Here is a 21,529-nt window from a genome sequence, read left to right on the forward strand (position 1 = left end):
TGGATTTATACAACCAACGTTGTCATCAGAGAAGAGATGAGCTAAGAGAAGAGCTGACGATGATACTACCAGTCTCTCAATCGAATCCTTTCACTCTTATGGCTAACGCTTGCGCCTGGAGTAGCCAATTGACGTGGAGCGGTTCTGATCCCGGAGATGGATTTGGATTCTGTATTTGGAAGTCTCTCGTTCTTCGCTCTCGCTCCTGGCCGGCGGTAGACGTGGTACATTGAGGAGACCTCTTCGTAAAGGCTCGGGTTCATCAGGGAGGCTTGCTGGCCCAAGAGATTTGCTGTGCTGAGGTGATCTAGTTAGATTTGCAGTCGTGGGGTGTGTGGGGAGGAATGATTGCTGGGCTGTGGTATGTTCCATGCCCTCGTGGACAGCCTCACTCTATCTTGCCGATAGGTAAACTCTACGTTACAAGTTGAACCCATTGTTCACTGTATATCTGGATAGGTAAACTGTATACGTTGATAGGTAAACTCTCATATGGTTGTTGATGGTTGTAATCTGTGTCAAAGCTACAACCCACTGTGTACTGTATATCTTGATGTCTAAGAGAGTGCAAAGAAATGAGGAATAAGAATTGATTTTGAATTTGATTTCAGGGATATACTCGGCTGGAATATAGTAACTGACTGGCGTATTGTTTTCGACCATTTGCTGTTTTCAAAGTGGATATATCGTATATGTTTATAATTGGGCATTTGATCCTTTTAAAGGGGATTTTGTAGTATGCATGACAGGTAAAGTTTCTCGTTAGTATGCAGTATTTTGTAGTAAGGTCAGGTATCAGTTCCTGTTGTCTCTCTCTCTCTCTCTCACACACACACACACACACACGCACACACACACACACACACACACACACACACACACACACACACACACACACACACACACACACACACACACACCACCGCACATAAAGAAGGGCGAAAGACAATTTAAGGAGGTCCAGAGGAAGCCATTAAAGAAAGCACCAAGTTAGAAGACATAAATTTGTCCAACATTTAAGGAAGAAGAGTGAGGGGTGACTTGATCATAAACATCGAAGTTTTTTGCCTATTTTGACGATGTCGACAGTCAAAAGCCCTTCGAGAGGTGCAAAGACGGAAACCACTAAAGGTCGCAAGAGGCGAGAGACGATAAAGGTGTGTATAGGCAGATGCAATTTTGTGTAGCATCAGAGAAGCGGGTGGATGGATTACGCTGTGTCGATTGCAGATGTGGAAGCATAGAAGGTGGAAGACATGAGATGCATCGATTATACAACTCCTTCATTGCACCGTACCGGTAGGCAATTGCATAAGAGATAGTTACACACTCACGTGTATTCACAAAGACACGCAGAGCCACTCCGCAAACCCTGGGCAAGGCAGACACTCATCATCAGCTTGATTTTGCCTCGTCTCTTATTCTGACACTGGTATGAGAGGGAGCTGAGACAAGTCGATGCGTTTCATCAAACTAGACTTACCCAAACGAATTCGTCAGAACTCACTTTACTACAAACATTTCCCGTCGACTTTTTTTTGATTAGTGGACTATTCCTGGATCGCTCTATGAATTCAATTTCGCTCACTGCCTCATTAGATTGCTACTAACAGTTTACTGGATCGTACCAATTGCGCCCGAGTGCTTCATCGGGCTGCCACATCTAACTCATTCTCTTTAACTCGTTTCCTTGACAATTTCGATTGAAATACTGGATCAGTGAAACTGATCACTTCATCAGAAGGGCTGTGCTCATTCTACTTTGCTCAACCAGTCTGCAGCTTCGTTAGAATATATCAGATTTAGATTCAGTCTTTCGTTTTGTCCCTTACTTTATTCATTTGCGGTTGTCCATTCACTGTTATCACGCCAGATTGACTGGCCTTTCCATTGCCATACTCTCCCTGTTTCACCCCTATTCAACCAATTTTGTCGACTGCTTCAGTAACCATCGGGAATACTAGTTCTAATTCCTCGTGTGGAAGCAATTTCTCTCTGGTCCGGCTATTTCAGTAAAACAGTGGTCTTCCCTAAGCCTTTACAAGTGTATACCAACTGACAGGATTCTCTCTCTCTCTCTCTCTCTCTCTCTCTCTCTCTCTCTCTCTCTCTCTCTCTCTCTCTCTCTCCCCCACATCTCCTGAGGGGGTCTATTTTCACCTGCGGTATTCATCATTTCCAGCTGTACCCAAATGAATCCGGTTTAGTATTCATTCCTTGATGTGCTGCCGGATGAAGTATGTTATGAACTCGTCACACAAAGTCTGACATCAGTTTACCCCGTGTGTGATAGACGCTTTAAGTTTAGATTGATCGTATCCTGGCAGTATATTTATATCTGTGTATATTGTATGTCATATAAACAGCTGGTATTTAGATTTCGTATATAAGAGTTGCAACTTAGAATCTGTGAGGTACATGGAGGAAAATTTGACATGTAGACTTTCATTCCATTTTCTGTTTAGACTTTCAATCCGTTTTCCGTTTAGACTTTCACTCTATTTTCTATGTAGACTTTCTTTCCATTTTCTACCAGCTCTGCTGTATTTCTCGATACGTTTTCCCTCTGTTGACGACTGCTTTAAAACTGTACCTATTCTAGCGTTTTGAGGTTCGACATTTATCTTTGTACAGTCCATATGTATACATTTTTATCACATTTATTTGTGGTGGTCGTTTGATCGTGCAGAACTCGCCTGTCCCTTGTATTTATTGGGATTTTCTTTATTCATATTCGGTGTTCCATTTTCTCAGTCTGGATATTAATATAGACGCAACATTTACGTTTTTCTTTGGAGGGACGACAAGGCCCAGGACGAGAGACTCACCAAAATCCCTGATAAGAGAGAAGGACTAGAACGGATGGATATTAATCCCACGAAACACCCAGGACCCGTACGAAAATATAATCCCCAATTAAAACTCCTTATTTCCAAGCCTTATAATCGACTCGTACCCTTTACAGTCAACCCTGAAAAAGGAGGGTATAAGTCAAGCGTATGTGCTAGATTAGCACACCTTCAACGCAAGGTAGATAAGCGTTCGAAACCTCCTGCCAAAGAGAGGGATCAACCGTAGCCAAGTCTTCAACCCCTTTGGCCAATCAGAGATGTCGTGACTTTACCGCGCGGTCGAAAATGATTAATTAATCACGCCACATTGTCCCTTCTGACTCGATACCAGGTTGATACCGCTTGAACGGCTCGCCTCTTCATTGGCCCCTCACGCAAGCCGCTGCCGCACGCAGCTCCCTCCTGAAGCAGTGACTGTGGTCAGTGCCTCGTCTGTAATCATAAATCATACGGGAGTCTGATGTCAATGAACTTTCTACCTTTTTTTCTTTTCGACGATGGTACTTTGTCCAGCGTCACGCCAGGGTCGCTTGTGTGTGTGTGTGTGTGTGTGTGTGTGTGTGTGTGTGTGTCCCAGCGTCTCCTGAGGGTGGAATTCAAGAGATTTAGTTCGCTCCTCCTCCTCTTCCTCCTCCTCCTCCTCTTGTCTTCAAGCTTCGTTGTGGATGTTGGACGCTGGTAGATCAGCCAGATGCCTTGGCGTAGAACGACTGTGTTGATGGATATGTAAACGGGAACTGATACAATGGCTCTTGGGTTAGGATACGTTTCCTGCGTAGACAGATCTCTCTCTCTCTCTCTCTCTCTCTCTCTCTCTCTCTCTCTCTCTCTCTCTCTCTCTCTCTCTCTCTCTCTCTCTCTCTCGTCTCTCCTTCCTTTCTTCTTTACACTTCCACACTGCCTACTGCCCACGCACAATATCTGCTCGTTAGTCAGAGCTCTCCCTATCCTCTCTTTCTTTCTCTCCTGTCGACCTGCCTATCCTATGTTCTCGCTTTACTCTTTTCTTTTCTTTTTTTCCTAGTCCCCAACACGGACTAACCGTGAAGATTTTCAATCCACACGCCCTTCTCCTCTCCCACTACCTCTCCAGGGCAACACCGTCTCCTATATTGCTATTTCGTCGAGCTCGTCTCGTTTGCCTAAATACTCGTACTCAAGTTTCCTTGAATATCTTCTATTTTCTGGTTATCTAATTACTTTTCTACTTTCTTTTTTTTTTTTACCATCCAGTTGTATTTCTTCTTCGCGTCTCTTATTTCTCATTCCTTGTCAGGTTCTCTTATTGGTTCCGTTCTTCTTTCCAAAGTGTCGCTTTCTCACCTCTTTCTTCTCTACGTATTACTTCCTCTCCTGTGGTGTCTGCCTCCTTCATCATGTATAGATCCTCTACGGTCGGGCGACCGTGGATGGCCCGTGAATGCGTCACAAGCATCAAGCGCTAACCGCTACGTCACAGATCCACCATACCTCAAAATGTTGATGATAAAAGTCGTCTTTTTATAGAGACAAAAATGAATAACAGCGATTTAAAAGGAGAAGGAGTACAGTCGAATACATTGCGTGCCATGTAATACCCTGATTATTTCTGTAACGAGAAAATACTAAGTACTCCCACATACCTAGATAAAAAAAACCTGAAATTCTCTTAGGAGCTCCGTAACGCGTCAAATCCTGCTACTTTAGTGCATTGTAAATCAATTCCTTCCAACATACGCTCACACTAATAATTTTTTTTATTTGTCTATTTTTATCGGCCGTGTTGTGGCGGGTGGTAAAACTTCCTTGATGGGAACTCCGAAGTTTACACGCCTTTCACGAAGTCAGTAGTAGGGTAAAAGTTCCTCCGCGTGTGAGTATAGAACAGAGTCCGATTCTGTGGCCATCTACCACCCCACACCCCCATCTTTAGCCATCCTCCGCCCATCTGTGGCCAGCAGAGAGTTGAAAGGGAGAGAGAAGAAAAAAGGGGGGAAAGTGTACGGAGGAAAAGAAAATATTCGTGGCACACATGTGACGCAGGGATTGGAGAGAGAGAGAGAGAGAGAGAGAGAGAGAGAGAGAGAGAGAGAGAGAGAGAGAGAGAGAGAGAGAGAGTAGTAGTAGTAGTAGTACACACAGCAAGAAAGTATCTGTACGGATGGGTTTGATGGATTTCGAAACGATCAGTACGACTCGTGTTGTCTCGGTCGGCGTTGCATATGAGACAAATTCCTCATTAATTATGGCAACCCAGCTACATTATTATTTATATCGAAATATGAACTAAATATAATGGGAAATGACAGTAAATGTCGCTAGCAATCGATTCATTACAACATCATGAACATGGGGATTCCTGTACGAGAGCAGACCAATGGGTATTTTTCAAAATCCCTCAAGTGTTCTTTCATACTGTTTCACACAAAAAAGTGGTCAGATACTTTTTTTACCGTGTGTACATGCATAAACATAAATTAGCCTGCAAACCCAGGGAGTGGTGATGATGTCTATTTCAAATCAAATTGTGATACGAAAGAACTGACAGTATCTTCGGGGAACTTATGTATAAATTAACTGACAATTGTAGAGAATCATTCTTTTGTGTGGGAAAATCATGCATGTGTCTAGAACACTATTCTCTATGGGAGATGAAGACATCTGTAGGAGAGATCTAAGCCTGACAACCATAGAAAACGATTATTTTTTGGAAGACACAAACATATGAGGGAAAGATCTGGGTCTGGAAATTCGATTTTTGTGTAAGAGACCATTTCTGGAAGATACTTCCTTCTGTTACGAGACTTTTTGCTTGAGGTTCCCCCTCTACGATTGCAGATTTTCCTTTGTATTTCTGATTTAGGTGTGACAATGTTCGAATGGACTTGTCAGTCTTCCTACTTGGAGAGTACATTTCTGGAAGATACTTCCCTCTGTTAGAGAGTTATTGCTTGAGGTTTTCCCCTCTACGATTGCAGATTTTCCTTTGTATGTCTGACTTAGGTGTGACAATGTTCGAATGGACTTGTCGGTCTTCGTACTTGGAATGATAACAAATGTCCTCCGGATCTTCTTGCATTTACTTCGATAAAGAGTGTCTCGCTCTCCGTGAGGTTTCGATCCTTTGTCTGCCGTATGAGTCTCAGTGTTAATGTCTCTATATATCGTGAGTTCAGCTGGTTGTCCCAAGTTGAGGTGATGCTGGCTGGGGCAGTTTGGTCGTGAATGTATTTCGGGTTCATCGATGCTTACCTCAGAAATGGAATGCATTCACAGTTCTTCAAAAGTTGGATATTAAAGTTGCCCAAATCATTATGAAGAGCTTCTTGTTCGTATGTAAGGATCGGATGATTTATTTAACAAGGAATGGTTAAAGTATGTTATGAAGTGCTCTCATTTAAGTCTACGGAAAAAAAGATATGACATTCATGCTTGCTACTGAACTTAGTGAAATGTCAGGCGTAATAACCAATGACCTGGGTTGAGGAAGCAGGGCTCTGGAATGCGTCAGGTGGGGGAACTAATTGCCGAACGCTTGGGGTGATTAGGATGTGGGAAATATGGATTTTGTTGTTTTGTCAGCGATGGATGTGGTGGCAGAAATGATGGTGATTGTTTGGTGGTTGGAAAGTTGTTTATGGTGAGAACAAACGTATTGTAGGGTTGTTGGTAGTAGGTATGCTGGTTGTGGTGGATGTGGTAGCAGAATTGAGGGTGATTGTGGTGGTAGAAAAGGTTTTTATGGTGAGAAGAGACGTAGCGTAGGGTTGGTGGTGGTAGGGTTGCTGGTAGTGGTAGATGTGGTGGTTGTAACAGTAGTGACGATAGTGGTGGTGGTAGTACTTAACTTGGGAATCGATGATAATGGTGTTTGTAGTAGTTGTAGCAGCAGAAGATGTGATTGTGGTTGTGATGGAGTTGGTTGTGGGACTGGCTGTGATTGGAGGTGGTATAATTGGAGGCGGAGGAGCTTATGGCTTCGGCGATGGAGGTGTCAGTGATTGGGTGGTAGTCGTGTAGAGGAAATCACGTTGTTGGTAATGATTGCGTTTGTGAAGATGGTGGCGCTAGCGATGGTGAGGTCCATGTTGACAGCTGATAACCTGGACAACACCGCCAGAAATAAATTCGATAAACTCCCACATTTTTTGAGCCAGTCGATTATGAATGATTACCTTCGTGGATATTGTGATATCAGACACTCCCAAATGACTGATTCGTGTGAAGGATGGGGACAGAGATGACCGGAATGATATAACACCGGAACATAACTTCACTTAATGCAGAACCAAAGCGATCCATTGCCTTTCTGATTCTTTCCGCCAAGAGTGCACACAAAATTCACCCAAAGGTTTTTTTTTCTCATTTCATTATGTCAGGCATCAAAAACTTTATCGCAGAACATATTCTTAATAGACGTCAAGCAATTTGCTGATGCTGCATGATCAACTGAGAAGCAGACGGCCCGTTAACCATAATAGATCATAACTGAGCCAATAAATTGCCTTGTACGAAGGAGGGAACGAAATAGCACAGTTTATTGGGCACGAGATATCAATACGATATGTCTCCCATAATATCATCATTGCGTTCCATTAAGTAACAATCTCCTGCGCTGTAAAGTAGAATAAGACTCTGTTTCCACTATCTGGGTACAATTCACATACACATAGCAACTTATACATCGTGAAATAGGACATGTGTACCCTAGCTGTGCATGACATTATAGAATTCGTATATGAAGAGCAAGTGATGTGTCAAAGCATACAGACTACGTCACTGTATGAGAGGGCTGTGTCGTGCAGCCCGCTATGTATAAAAGAGACATGAACTCTTGAGCTTCTTCATTCTTCGTGCGTATTGGGAACATTACACACACACGTTCCTTCCCTTCTGACGGTATCAGTGTGACGCACGCAAGCGTCCAGTGGCCATTCCTCACTACCACTGCCCGCCACAGTACCATTATCTGCCATCCCAGGTACTGCTGCCGAGTTTCGACTCCTCGACCTTCTTTCTGTGGCTCGGCTGAGTAAACATTGTGGAACGTCTTTCCTCCGACGCTAAGCCGGTGATTTCAGTTTTTGTTCGCTCGCTGTAGGTTTTCCATTATTCTTTGCTTCGTTGGTGTCTCTCTCTCTCTCTCTCTCTCTCTCTCTCTCTCTCTCTCTCTCTCTCTCTCTCTCTCTCTCTCTCTCTCTCTCTTGGGTAGAGTCAGAGGCGGCGTCGCAACGCGTCAGCTTCCCCATCCTGACTGAGGTTGTTGTCTTCTCTCTCTACCTCACCCACACATGGGCTGCTGGCGGTAATCCCACAGACATTTAGTCATTCCATCTCACACATGACGCTTGACAGCACCTTGCTGACACGGCGTGTTCTACGTAACCTTAAATTTCATATCGGTGAGCACTACGGGCGAGCCCTGCCTTTTTGCTGTCTCATTGTAAGTACTCATACATGAATATCCTCTTTCTCATCCCTGTTTCTCTCTCCGTCTTCCCTAGTCCGCCTGACGTTTACTTAGATATATCACTGTCTTCTCGCTAGCTCTTTAATCCGTCATTTCCTGCGACAGAGCGTAGGAGGTACGAAGGTTTTCTCATTCTGGGATCTGGATGCAGAAAAGGGGGTCGCGGGATGCTTATGCGTGTTCTTCGGGGCGTGGGAGACTTGGGGACGTCTAGACATAGAATCAAATTCTCTTTACGTGAAGGTGGAAGGTATGAATCCATACCATTTGATTAAACTGGTTTAAAGTCTTCTTTAGAGGATAATGTAGAATACTACAGTAGTTTGCGGATGGGGTCCGTGAATGTTGCATGAATCATATTGTTGTACAGATTCAAATGATTATCTTAGAAATATCACATCACCTTATCTTTATTGGTTGTTATCCTCCTATATCCTTAACAACCCATGTATGGAATACATACCCCATTTCAGTGAAGATATCGCTATGATAAACGATTGAAAATTATCTCCTTATGTGCAAATACAGATGACAAAAAGCGGGTATATGGACCCACCCTCAGGTACATAAGGATCGGGAGGTTACAGATGTGCTCTGCGTCTCTGTGATGGTGAGATAAGGTAAAAGTTGAGGTGATGATGTGAGGTGAGGTGGTAGAGAGGGAAGCAGTGAGGAGAAAACTGGAAACAGCTCTTCAATAGGAAGACAGGGATAGAGTAACGAATGGGGTAAAGAATAAGACTGATGTATTGCAGGTCTCTACGTAATTCTCTGCCATGAACCATAGCGAAGAGTTTCAGGGCGATTAATTAAGCTCTTAATTACGTACCTTTTCATCCGTATTGGTGGACGAACAAGATTTATCTCCTGTAATGTTGAAGGCTAATGGAAAACCTTGTCTGCTCCACTAGTGAACGGATGGGCGTTCCTCTCATTCCCGTAACTGTGTTCTGTAGAGTTCGACCCGCTGTGAGTTTTCATAATACCAGATAATTCTGACAATCATACCCAAGATCATATGGGTGGTTGAGGTTGGACTGGTGAGAAGTAAACGAATGAAGCAAATGGGATGGAGGTGTAACACGAAGGTGGATAAATGGTTCGTCATCATCAAAGTTATTTGAGACTGAAGTAGATTTGTGATCATTGTTTCTTGAAAGGGAAGAGCGTCATAAGACACAGCTTGACGAGCACTTCAGTAATATCAGATATCTTTTCATGAGATTTTGAGAATACAGTTGGATTATGAACCTTTTTCCAGTTTTCCGTTTTTTTTTTTTACTCTTTGCTTGGCAGTCAGCACCAGTCCCTTTTGCCCTGATGTAATCAGATTACCATATGTTTTCCATTCATCCTCTGCTCGAAAAAAATCCTCAGTCAGTATATTCCCTCTGTATTGCATGGTGTTCCTTCACTGCTCTGTTTCTGCTGGCTGACATGTCGGAGGGAGTACGGGGTGAGGAGAAGTCCCTATCTATACTACACTGCTACACTATATGCCTGAGGGAGTGGTGTGTAAGCAAGAGGTGTCATCTCTCTCCTGACTACCTCTAGATGCCAGAGGGAGTGAACGTTGCATAGTGGGGAGGCCACCTCCTTCTTCTCTATCGTCCTGCTGCCATCTATGGATGTTGTGATCTAGAATATTAGTCTTGTCCTCTCGTAGATAACCTCGTCGATGAGCCAATCCTCGTGTCTCTGGCTCTTCCCATGTTCCCCTCCTGCTTCCCCCTCAACAGCCCAGCAGTGTAGCTTAACACCAATATCTGCCTCTCCTCGCCTTCCTTATACACTGATCATTCCTCTCTGTAGTGTCTATCGACCTTGCCAGTTGACCAGCGCGACGCCTCCTTTCTAACAACAGAATTGAATGGGTTTGGAAGGACGGAGACTCTCCCTTCTCTTTTTTTTTTTAATCCTATTTCTATTCAAGCGGCCTAAGTCTCCCTTTTCAATTATGCAGGGAATATTTGATTGTTGCGAATGAGTTTCTCCCCTCACACAAGTCTGGGTCATAGTTATCTGGTCCAAACCTCGTTTCTGAGACCTAGTGCAACTCTCCCCTTGTCGTACTATTGAGTTACAGCTGGAGTTTTCTGATTAACTTTACCAAAGTGGGATTAGGAAAAAAGAATAACCCGAAAACATACTGGAACGACCAGACTCAAATTCCGGGCGCGGCAGTCGGCCCACACTCGACCCAAGTGTTCATACTTTCATCGAAGCTCGTCGATAAATGGGTCCCTGGCTTAGGCTGGTGTGTGTGTGTGTGTGTGTGTGTGTGTGTGTGTGTGTGTGTGTGTGTGTGTGTGTGTGTGTGTGTGCGCCGAGGCTAAACATGCAGGAAGATGAAAGGCGTGCGCGTGATGGAATAAACTGTAGTGATGTGGTATACAGGGGGCGACATGCTGTCATTGGACTGAACCAAGGTATGTGAAGGTCTGCGGGAGTTTGGTTGTGAATAAGGGGGTGGCCTGTGATTTCGGTGCATTGCACATGGCAACTTTCAGACAGTGTCCGATGAAACTCATGAAACACTCCCGCTACCGTTACCCCCTGCCATTGGAGATCCCTCATCCTTGAAATGCAGATCGGCTCCATGGCCCACAGCTTTGGTCAAACCCAACCCAGCTGGAATAGTCCGCTGCGATTACAGCCCCATCCCAGTCATTGAGAACATCATACACTGGGGAAGATGCAACCTCTTATCTTTTAATTTGTCGAAAGACTGTCTATTTAGCTCCTTTTATTTTTCACATCCCTTCTATTCACTGCTGTGCAGCCATGAGGCATTGCTCCTAAAGGCAGAAAATTCAGGTAAGGATGTTCATCCGAGGTAAGGAGTAGAGACGAACCTAATGGGTTCTTCTCAAGGTCTTAAGTTTTAATGTCAGCATCTGTGGCTCCCATCTCCACAACACTACAAACATCACTTCCTCATTGATCATTTCCTTCAGGCCCATCCCGTAAAGCTCTCCTAAGTAAGTTCCTAAGTTGACTTCATCAGGTAGGATCAATACGTGGGGTTCCGTCAGTGGGAGCCATGATTGGATTCGTTTATTGATCAATAAGATCTCGTTAGATATCTAGTTCGTATCTTTTCTGTATGACACTATCGAGGAATATCTCAGCGAAGCTAGAATTGCTTTACCTTTTTTTCACGTACTTGTCGATGCCACTGAAAGCTACGCCTTAATCTGTCGAAACCGAAGCTGTAAAACGCTTGAAGATTCATCCCCCATGTATGATTTCAAGACGCCGTTACCCAGAAATCTGAACAGGGGATAAATCAAGTAAGGCTACTCTCCATGACTTCAAGGGGTTTTCCCCCCACTGCACACACACACACAAAAAAAGATCCACTGAGAGTCTTACAGCCTCTCCGAAAACTTGGGAAATGAAGTAAAGTGAAAAAGAAGCTATGATAAGATTTCAAATTCTTATTTTATTTCGTTAAGAGTAAATATAAACTTTCGGCGACTCAGAGGAAATTTAGGAAAGTTTAAATTCACATGACTTTCTTTTCTCTCTCCCTCTCTCTTTCTCTCTCTCTCTCTCTCTCTCTCTCTCTCTCTCTCTCTCTCTCTCTCTCTCTCTCTCTCTCTCTCTCTCTCTCTCTCTCTCTTCTTTTCTCGGTCCCTCCAACTTTTGGAGAAAGTGGTGTCTAAAGTGTCAGACAGAGTGCGGGAGGGTATTTGGACCAAATTTGAGGTGCGTTGTATCTCGGGGGAGGGAGTGGAAGGAGTGAGTGAGTGAAGGGGGAGAGAGAGAGAGAGAGAGAGAGAGAGAGAGAGAGAGAGAGAGAGAGAGAGAGAGAGAGAGAGAGAGAGAGAGAGACTCTTACTATCAGTACAAAGAAAAAAATAGACTACGAAACACGTTGGAGTCCAAAATTCGCAGAGTGAAATGTGTGCATTGTTGATATTCGACCAAATTTGCGATTAGGAAATTTTTAAGGCGAATTTATCCGTGCCATTCAGGTATAGTTAGCTTCCAGCCTACACACACACACTATGTCCCCAAACAGCATCTTGCAGGAGCCCATCCGCTTTGTAGCCTCTATTCTGCCCATAACGTCCCCAGAATGCGTCTTACAGTAAACCCATGCTCTTGAGAGCCTCCAGTTTGCCCACAATATCTACTACCTGTAGCCTATAGTAACCCATGCTCCTCAGGGCTTCCAGTTTACAAATCCATTTCCTTCATCGACACTATAACTTACGCTGATCATGCTCAAATGCCACCATTAAGTTTCTGATCCGTTTTAAGAAGGATCTAACGCTCCTTAGTCAGATATAATCCGAGTTAAGCAGCGCTCGCAGCGATGGTATATATTTTGGTCTCACGGTGCACAGAGCCATTCAGTCGTGCAGCCCCAGTTAAAAGCGACTAGATTCGACATCGTATCGTTGAACTTCGAATCCTATAAATGAGTAGGTACTAATATTACCTGGAATCCTTAATAGATATGTAAAGACTATGGAGAGATCTTTTAGTAAGTTTTATCTCGTGTGTGCGAGTAATGGAGTACTCTAAAGAATAAACTTTATGCCTAACCACACAATGGTGGTGATAGTAACCCTGTGAAAGAAGAGAGACAAGATAGATAAAGATCGGAAGGCCTTCAGTGTAATCTGATATCCCCAACTCGTGATCATATTAATTTCGGGGACTTACAGTTAGTTCGTCTGCCTTTTCTTTTTTGTGTGGCCTTTTCTGCAGCTGATGATCCTCTCATCATCTCTTGCTACCATCTCGTTTTCTGGTTGCTGTTACCTCACTCGGCATCATCGAGGGCGTGCCATGAAGGCCCTGAGCAACTGTGTCCTCACCTTGACTCGACGAACTGACGGCTGGACGTAAATGTAGCAAATGTTTTTGTGATACTCAACCAATTCCCTTGTAAAAGCATCTACCCATCCTCAGTGTTACTACGCCATGAATACTCATTTTCGTTAACGAGGTCCCTGTAATACATCTTCGTAAACAAATGTATTCAGAAGAATGAATGCCATATGCATTAAAACACACACAATAGCCACCGTGTATCAGAATTCAAGTAGATACGATTTGATGTAGATAGAGAAGCATACACACATAAACAGGAATGGACAGTAGCGTGCTCTCACACAGAACCGTAAAGTCAGCCAGAGAAATAAGATTTTGTTTTCTCCACAATTCCCGGCAGTGAATGAGGACAATCACTCTCGTACGTGACTTTGAAAGACATTTCCCTCCCCAAGAGCCTCCCCTCACAACTCAGACCCTCCCCCGGCCAGTCCCGCCCCCGTAGCGACCTTCTTTCCCCCTCCCACCACCAACACCACCACCACGCCATACGCAAGCTGCAGCCAAGATGGTATGATGTGGAGCACTCTACCTCACTCTACCTCACTCTACCTCAATCGTATTGTATGTACATGACACCATCAGAGCAGCAGACACTGTGAAGCCAGACACTCACCAGTTGCTGAGGCTACCATCCCCGAACACCATCAGTTGAGGTACTGCCATCCCAGACACAATCATCCCAGACACCACCGTCCCAGACACAACCATCCCAGACACAACCATCCCAGACACAATCATCCCAGACACACCATCATCCCAGACACAACCATCCCAGACACAACTATCCCAGACACAATCATCCCAGACACAATCATCCCAGACACCACCATCCCAGACACCACCATCCCAGACACAATCATCCCAGACACAATCATCCCAGACACAACCATCCCAGACACCACTATCCCAGACACAATCATCCCAGACACAATCATCCCAGACACCACCATCCCAGACACCACCATCCCAGACACAATCATCCCAGACACAATCATCCCAGACACAACCATCCCAGACACAACCATCCCAGACACAACCATCCCAGACACAACCATCCCAGACACCACCATCCCAGACACAACCATCCCAGACACAACCATCCCAGACACAACCATCCCAGACACAACCATCCCAGACACCACCGTCCCAGACACAACCATCCCAGACACAACCATCCCAGACACAATCATCCCAGACACAATCATCCCAGACACAACCATCCCAGACACCACCGTCCCAGACACAACCATCCCAGACACAACCATCCCAGACACCACCGTCCCAGACACAACCATCCCAGACACAATCATCCCAGACACAACCATCCCAGACACCACCGTCCCAGACACAACCATCCCAGGCATCAATTGCCCGGACGCCACCATCCCAGACACAACCATCCCAGACATCAATTGCCCGGACGCCACCAGCACCACCAACAGACATATGAAAATAGCCCAAGTTCCAAGGTCCCAGTCCCAGAATTGCATAACACATCAGATATCAGTCAAATGATTATTGATACGAGATGAATTCCCACGTCACCAATTGATAACGATTTTCGAAGGCTTTGGATGTCTTTATGAACCATAAGGCAGAAATTTGGAAGGGTGTTATATAGATGTTGAAGCCGTACTGATGCTCTCTCTCTCTCTCTCTCTCTCTCTCTCTCTCTCTCTCTCTCTATCTCTATCTCTATCTCGTTATATATTTTTCATTGTATTTTTTCCCCCGTCCAGAACTTTCATCGACATCCAGTCAACCGTTACTTTCATTTATATTTTTGCCCGACGCGTAAAAGAAAAAAAAGATAAAGCCCAATTTTTCATTTTTGTTCTCACGTCTCTTCTTTTAGTATCAAATCAAGTTGTGGATGAAGAACTTTCGTGCCAAGGAAATCCGGGATATGACTACATCGAAAACATTATAATGAGACTGCATTCATCTACTAATCTGTATGTCTTTCAACTCATATATATATATATATATATATATATATATATATATATATATATATATAGGTGTGGAGCTCAAAGGTAAGCAATGCACTGAAGGAGTAAGATACGTGTCAGGAGGAATATCGTTGAAGGGGAAAGATCTGAAGAAATATTTCCCAAATATCGTTTCGTTTTGCCTTCCCAGAGTTAAGACGGGAGTTACTCAAGACAGTGAGGTAAATCTGATTCATCGTAGAGAATAGCAATCTTTTAAAAAAGATCTATGGCAATGAAAGAAAGACTCGGAATTCATTTTTCAAATGATATGAATAACAGCGAATTGTCAGTAGAAAAATAATTTGAGTAAATTTTAATTTTTTTTTCCAGTTAGCTGAGACGGCACGGGCAGCTGAGGCCCTAATCAAGGCCATCCCATTAACGATATATATATTGGTAGCGGAAGGAACCATGGAAGCGGAAGTGAATCATAGGGTGGGGGAGGGGGCGAAAATTCTGGGAGCCTTGAAGAATGTGTGGAAGTCGAGAACATTATCTCGGAAAGCAAAAATGGGTATGTTTGAAGGAATAGTGGTTCCAACAATGTTGTATGGTTGCGAGGCGTGGGCTATGGATAGAGTTGTGCGCAGGAGGGTGGATGTGCTGGAAATGAGATGTTTGAGGACGATATGTGGTGTTAGGGGGTTTGATCGAGTAAGTAATGTAAGGGTAAGAGAGATGTGTGGAAATAAAAAGAGTGTGGTTGAGAGAGCAGAAGAGGGTGTTTTGAAATGGTTTGGTCACATGGAGAGAATGAGTGAGGAAAGATTGACAAAGAGGATATATGTGTCAGAGGTGGAGGGAACGAGGAGAAGTGGGAGACCAAATTGGAGGTGGAAAGATGGAGTGAAAAGGATTTTGAGTGATCGGGGCCTGAACATGCAGGAGGGTGAAAGGAGGGCAAGGAATAGAGTGAATTGGAGCGATGTGGTATACCGGGGTTGACGTGCTGTCAGTGGATTGAATCAAGGCATGTGAAGCGTCTGGGGTAAACCATGGAAAGCTGTGTAGGTATGTATATTTGCGTGTGTGGACGTATGTATATACATGTGTATGGGGGGGGGGGTTGGGCCATTTCTTTCGTCTGTTTCCTTGCGCTACCTCGCAAACGCGGGAGACAGCGACGAAGTATAATAAAAAAAAAAATGAAAATATATATATATATATATTATCCCTGGGGATAGGGGAGAAAGAATACTTCCCACGTATTCCCTGCGTGTCGTAGAAGGCGACTAAAAGGGGAGGGAGCGGGGGGCTGGAAATCCTCCCCTCTCGTTTTTTTCTTTTTTAATTTTCCAAAAGAAGGAACAGAGAATTCGGCCAGGTGAGGGTATTCCCTCAAAGGCCCAGTCCTCTGTTCTTAACGCTACCTCGCTAATGCGGGAAATGGCGAATAGTTTGAAAGAAAGAAAGAAAAATGATTCATGTGAGAAACTGCAGAAGCTGGTGACTGAGTTTGGTAAAGTGTGTGAAAGAAGAAAGTTAAGAGTAAATGTGAATAAGAGCAAGGTTATTAGGTACAGTAGGGTTGAGGGTCAAGTAAATTGGGAGATAAGTTTGAATGGAGAAAAACTGGAGGAAGTAAAGTGTTTTAGATATCTGGGAGTGGATCTGGCAGCGGATGGAACCATGGAAGCGGAAGTGGATCATAGGGTGGGGGAGGGGGCGAAAATCCTGGGAGCCTTGAAGAATGTGTGGAAGTCGAGAACATTATCTCGGAAAGCAAAAATGGGTATGTTTGAAGGAATAGTGGTTCCAACAATGTTGTATGGTTGCGAGGCGTGGGCTATGGATAGAGTTGTGCGCAGGAGGATGGATGTGCTGGAAATGAGATGTTTGAGGACAATGTGTGGTGTGAGGTGGTTTGATCGAGTAAGTAACGTAAGGGTAAGAGAGATGTGTGGAAATAAAAAGAGCGTGGTTGAGAGAGCAGAAGAGGGTGTTTTGAAATGGTTTGGGCACATGGAGAGAATGAGTGAGGAAAGATTGACCAAGAGGATATATGTGTCGGAGGTGGAGGGAACGAGGAGAAGTAGGAGACCAAATTGGAGGTGGAAAGATGGAGTGAAAAAGATTTTGTGTGATCGGGGCCTGAACATGCAGGAGGGTGAAAGGAGGGCAAGGAATAGAGTGAATTGGAGCGATGTGGTATACAGGGGTTGACGTGCTGTCAGTGGATTGAATCAAGGCATGTGAAGCGTCTGGGGTAAACCATGGAAAGCTGTGTAGGTATGTATATTTGCGTGTGTGGACGTGTGTATGTACATGTGTATGGGGGGGGGGGGGGGGGTTGGGCCATTTCTTTCGTCTGTTTCCTTGCGCTACCTCGCAAACGCGGGAGACAGCGACAAAGTATAAAAAAAAAAAAAAAAAAAAAAATATTTATATATGTATATTCCTATGAGTCCACGGGGGAATGAAACACGATAAGTTCCCAAGTGCACTTTCGTGTAATAATCACATCACCAGGGGAGATACAAGAAAGAAATATTACAGTCAGTTGATGTAATTGCTTACCACCAAACTCGACACCAGCAGCTATATCTTCCCTCTTCATGGCTGAGTTGTGCTCATCTCTCATATCTCTCTCTTCAGCAGTTTCCCCCGAGTCTTGAAGGTAGGCACAGAGGTGGTTCTCCTGCTCAGACTCATCGAATTGTGACCTATATCGTTACTAGTGGGACGTAGTGCGCAGTCCACAGCATCACATTCGGAGATGTAGTTTACGTTGGTCTTCTTCAGCAGTGAAGAAAGTCAACCAGGTTGTTATTCATCCCGGGGATGACACACTCGGGCATCTGTACAATGAGGAAATTGATGAGTACTGAGTTTTATCTCACGACACTCACACTGTATCTGCCGGGCCAGGGTATTCACTGTCTCCATAAGGACAGCGTCCCAAATCAGTCCGTTTCTAGTCCACTTGTGCAGTGAACACTAGGTTAGAACAGTCGATTCTGCCTTTTCCTTCCCTTTCCCACATCAGAAAGAGATGTTGGGGAAATTTCCCATCCAAACGAGAGTAGAATAGTCAATTTCTGGCTTTTTCCCCTTCCCTTTTCCACATCAGAAAGATGTTGGAGGAACTTTCCCATCCAAACGAGAGTAGAATAGTCAATTTCTGGCTTTTTTCCCCTTCCCTTTCCCACATCAGAAAGAGATGTTGGGGGAACTTTCCCATCCAAACGAGAGAATCTAATTTACGAGTATAGATAACAGCAGATGAATATTTTTTTTTTTCCCTACCTCAGTGGACATAACTCACTCTCACTCTCCTCTCCCTCCCTTACCTTCGCTCACTCTGTCTCCCATCCTCGTGACCATGATGTGTGTATTATTCAGACACGGGGAATCCAACATAAAAGGGAATGAATCATTCGATAATACATTAGAAAAGCCATACCATTAACTTCCACTCACTTTTTTCTTTTTTTTTTGTCACATAGAAATATTTAAACACATCCTTTTACCTGGATATGATTTCCTTTCCTCACAGACGGAATAATGAATACATCATTAGGTAGGACTTGGATTTTGATATCAGCAGTTTGCGATATATCTTTTTTTTTTCCTCATTTCCCGTCGCCACTGTTCACAGCAGCTGACTGTCTGTACCTCAGCCTCGTTCCTGCTTAGTAAGCAGAGCTTTGGATCTGTTAGTTTCCCGATGAGATAAAAAGATTTGAAAGCTTTCCAAATGGACATTTAAGAGATATCATGCACACTAGATATTATATTCCTGGTCATTTACACCCCTAAAAAGGTTACAATGGCCCTTGGTGTCTATAAAACTGCTCGTTACACCCATGCATACCACATGATGTAAAACATATGTACATATATCTACACACGTGCAGCTCCACCAGTGCATACCACATGATGTAAAACATATGTACACATATGTACACACCTGCAGGCTCCACCCGTGCATACCGCATGATGTAAAACATAGGTACACATATGTACACACCTGCAGGCTCCACCCGTGCATACCGCATGATGTAATACATATGTACACATATGTACACACCTGCAGGCTCCACCCGTGCATACCACATAATGATAATAATGATGATAATAATGATGATTAAGATATCAGTGATAAGGATAATGATATTATTAGAATGAAAATAGGAATGGTAATGATAATAATAATACAAAGAAATTGAAATAATAGCAGACCAATGAGGCATTGTCGAGTCTGTTTGTGATAGTGGAAGAGATAGGAAATTCCATTGTGGGGAAGTGGTAGAAAACGATATAGATGATTTAACGAAGATTTCTCAGCTTATACCTGTTGCTGAGGAGGTGCAAATATTGTTAATCGCTGACTTGATGCAAAGTATTCGTCCAGTATATTCTTAGACGTCCCTGCCACATTGCTTTCCTCTGCTTCCATTAGTAATCTCACTGATGAAAGATGGACGTACCTCTCATTCGATGTGAAACGTTTGTCTACGAGTTTGTAACCATTAGGACGAGTTAGGTCGAAGCTGCCTAGGTGATGATTATCAAAGCCTTTGATAATTTTGAATACCTGTATTATCAAATCACCTCTTAACTCTCTCGTTCCTCAGGTTAATAAGTTTAAGTAGTCTAGCTAGCTGGCTTTCATAAGCCGAGCGTTTCAGAGCTGGTGGCTGTGAAATCCGAGTCGTCAGCCAAGTGAGCGCTGGTGACCTTATACGCTAGCATTATATTCTACTGAATAGGGTGTTTTCCAGGCAAATCGCTTCGCAGTTCCTCTCCACTTTGTAGTTATAGTGGCCTTTGTGGTGTTCTTTTTTTTTTCTGGTTTCATTTTAGTACAGTTAAACGTGACAGAAAGCATGTATAATCTATGGCGTTAAAGCTTCAAAGGATATGTGACTACGAGCCCTGAGCGAATGTGCGTTTGGTGAATGCTTCCCAAAGACTTTGCCAGCTCAGAACTCATACGCTGTCGGTGGTGTTAGCTGGCAACCCGAGGCCGAAGGGGTGACAGAGAGAGAGAGAGAGAGAGAGAGAGAGAGAGAGAGAGAGAGAGAGAGAGAGAGAGAGAGAGAGAGAGAGACTCAAGCCTTTGATGCAAGGGAACCCACCTCATACAAGGGGCTGGCTCATCACTGCTCAGCTCCTCACGGTGTTGTGTGGACTCCAGCACCCCAGCCAGTACCGGGTTCGAAACAGGAACACGAATCTCCAACACATTTAGAATCACCATCTCGCCCAGTGGCTCCTTCACTATTAGCTCCTCTCGTCGCACCACGCCCTCACCATCACCAGCATATGTGATCAACATCAGTATTTGTCACCACCACCATTTGAGAGGGATGTCCTCACGCTCCCTCACCCAGCAACTCGATTTCAGCTACCCTCCCACCCTCACTATGTCGCCTGTAAGTCCTTTGAGGTGACCCAGATGGAGGGAGAGGGTTAGGAGAGGAGGCACAACGAACCAGCCATAGGGCATCTGCTAGTGCTCTCCAGGTCACTCACCAGGTCGAGGTGAGGGAGGAGGGAAGGATCATTATGTCCTTCACTGTTTCTCTCTTACGTTTTTAACTGTCCATTACTCAAGGCAAGATGACTCTCTGTAAGCTTGTGGAGTGCCCAGAAACCAAATGGTAGCGAGAAAAGGGAAATTGGAAAAAGAAAAATAGAAATGCTTGGGGAAATTACGTGGATGTTTGATGGATACGCGGTGAAATATTTCATCGAGAAATGGAACACTTTTTGACTGGTTTTCTGCTGAGTGATGATGTTTCGTATCAGTCTTTCGTAATTCGCAAATACCGATTTCCGCATAGTCGATATCCTAGTAAATTCTCTTAACATAACATCAGGCATGTTTTCTGCAGGAAAAAAATTGGTTGATCTTAATTTGAATTCTCAATTTGAATTCTTTTCTAGATATCTACGTAGATGTTTCCTTGTGTTCACATGTTCTCGCTTTGCAAGGTAACACCTGAAACGGATGAGAGACGGACCCCCATTTGTTAAGATTTACTCTTCAGCTGGTATGCATGATGCTCCCTTATCCACAGCCTACCCCAAGTGAACTGTCTGTGGTTGCTTCTGGTTATATATATATATATATATATATATATATATATATATATATATATATATATATATATATATATATATATATATATATTTTTTTTTTTTTTTTTTTATTATACTTTGTCGCTGTCTCCCGCGTTTGCGAGGTAGCGCAAGGAAACAGACGAAAGAAATGGCCCAACCCCCCCCCCCCCCCATACACATGTATATACATACGTCCACACACGCAAATATACATACCTACACAGCTTTCCATGGTTTACCCCAGACGCTTCACATGCCTTGATTCAATCCACTGACAGCACGTCAACCCCTGTATACCACATCGCTCCAATTCA

This window comes from Panulirus ornatus, chromosome 52, assembly GCF_036320965.1.
Source record: "Panulirus ornatus isolate Po-2019 chromosome 52, ASM3632096v1, whole genome shotgun sequence".
Taxonomy (NCBI): Eukaryota; Metazoa; Arthropoda; class Malacostraca; order Decapoda; family Palinuridae; genus Panulirus; species Panulirus ornatus.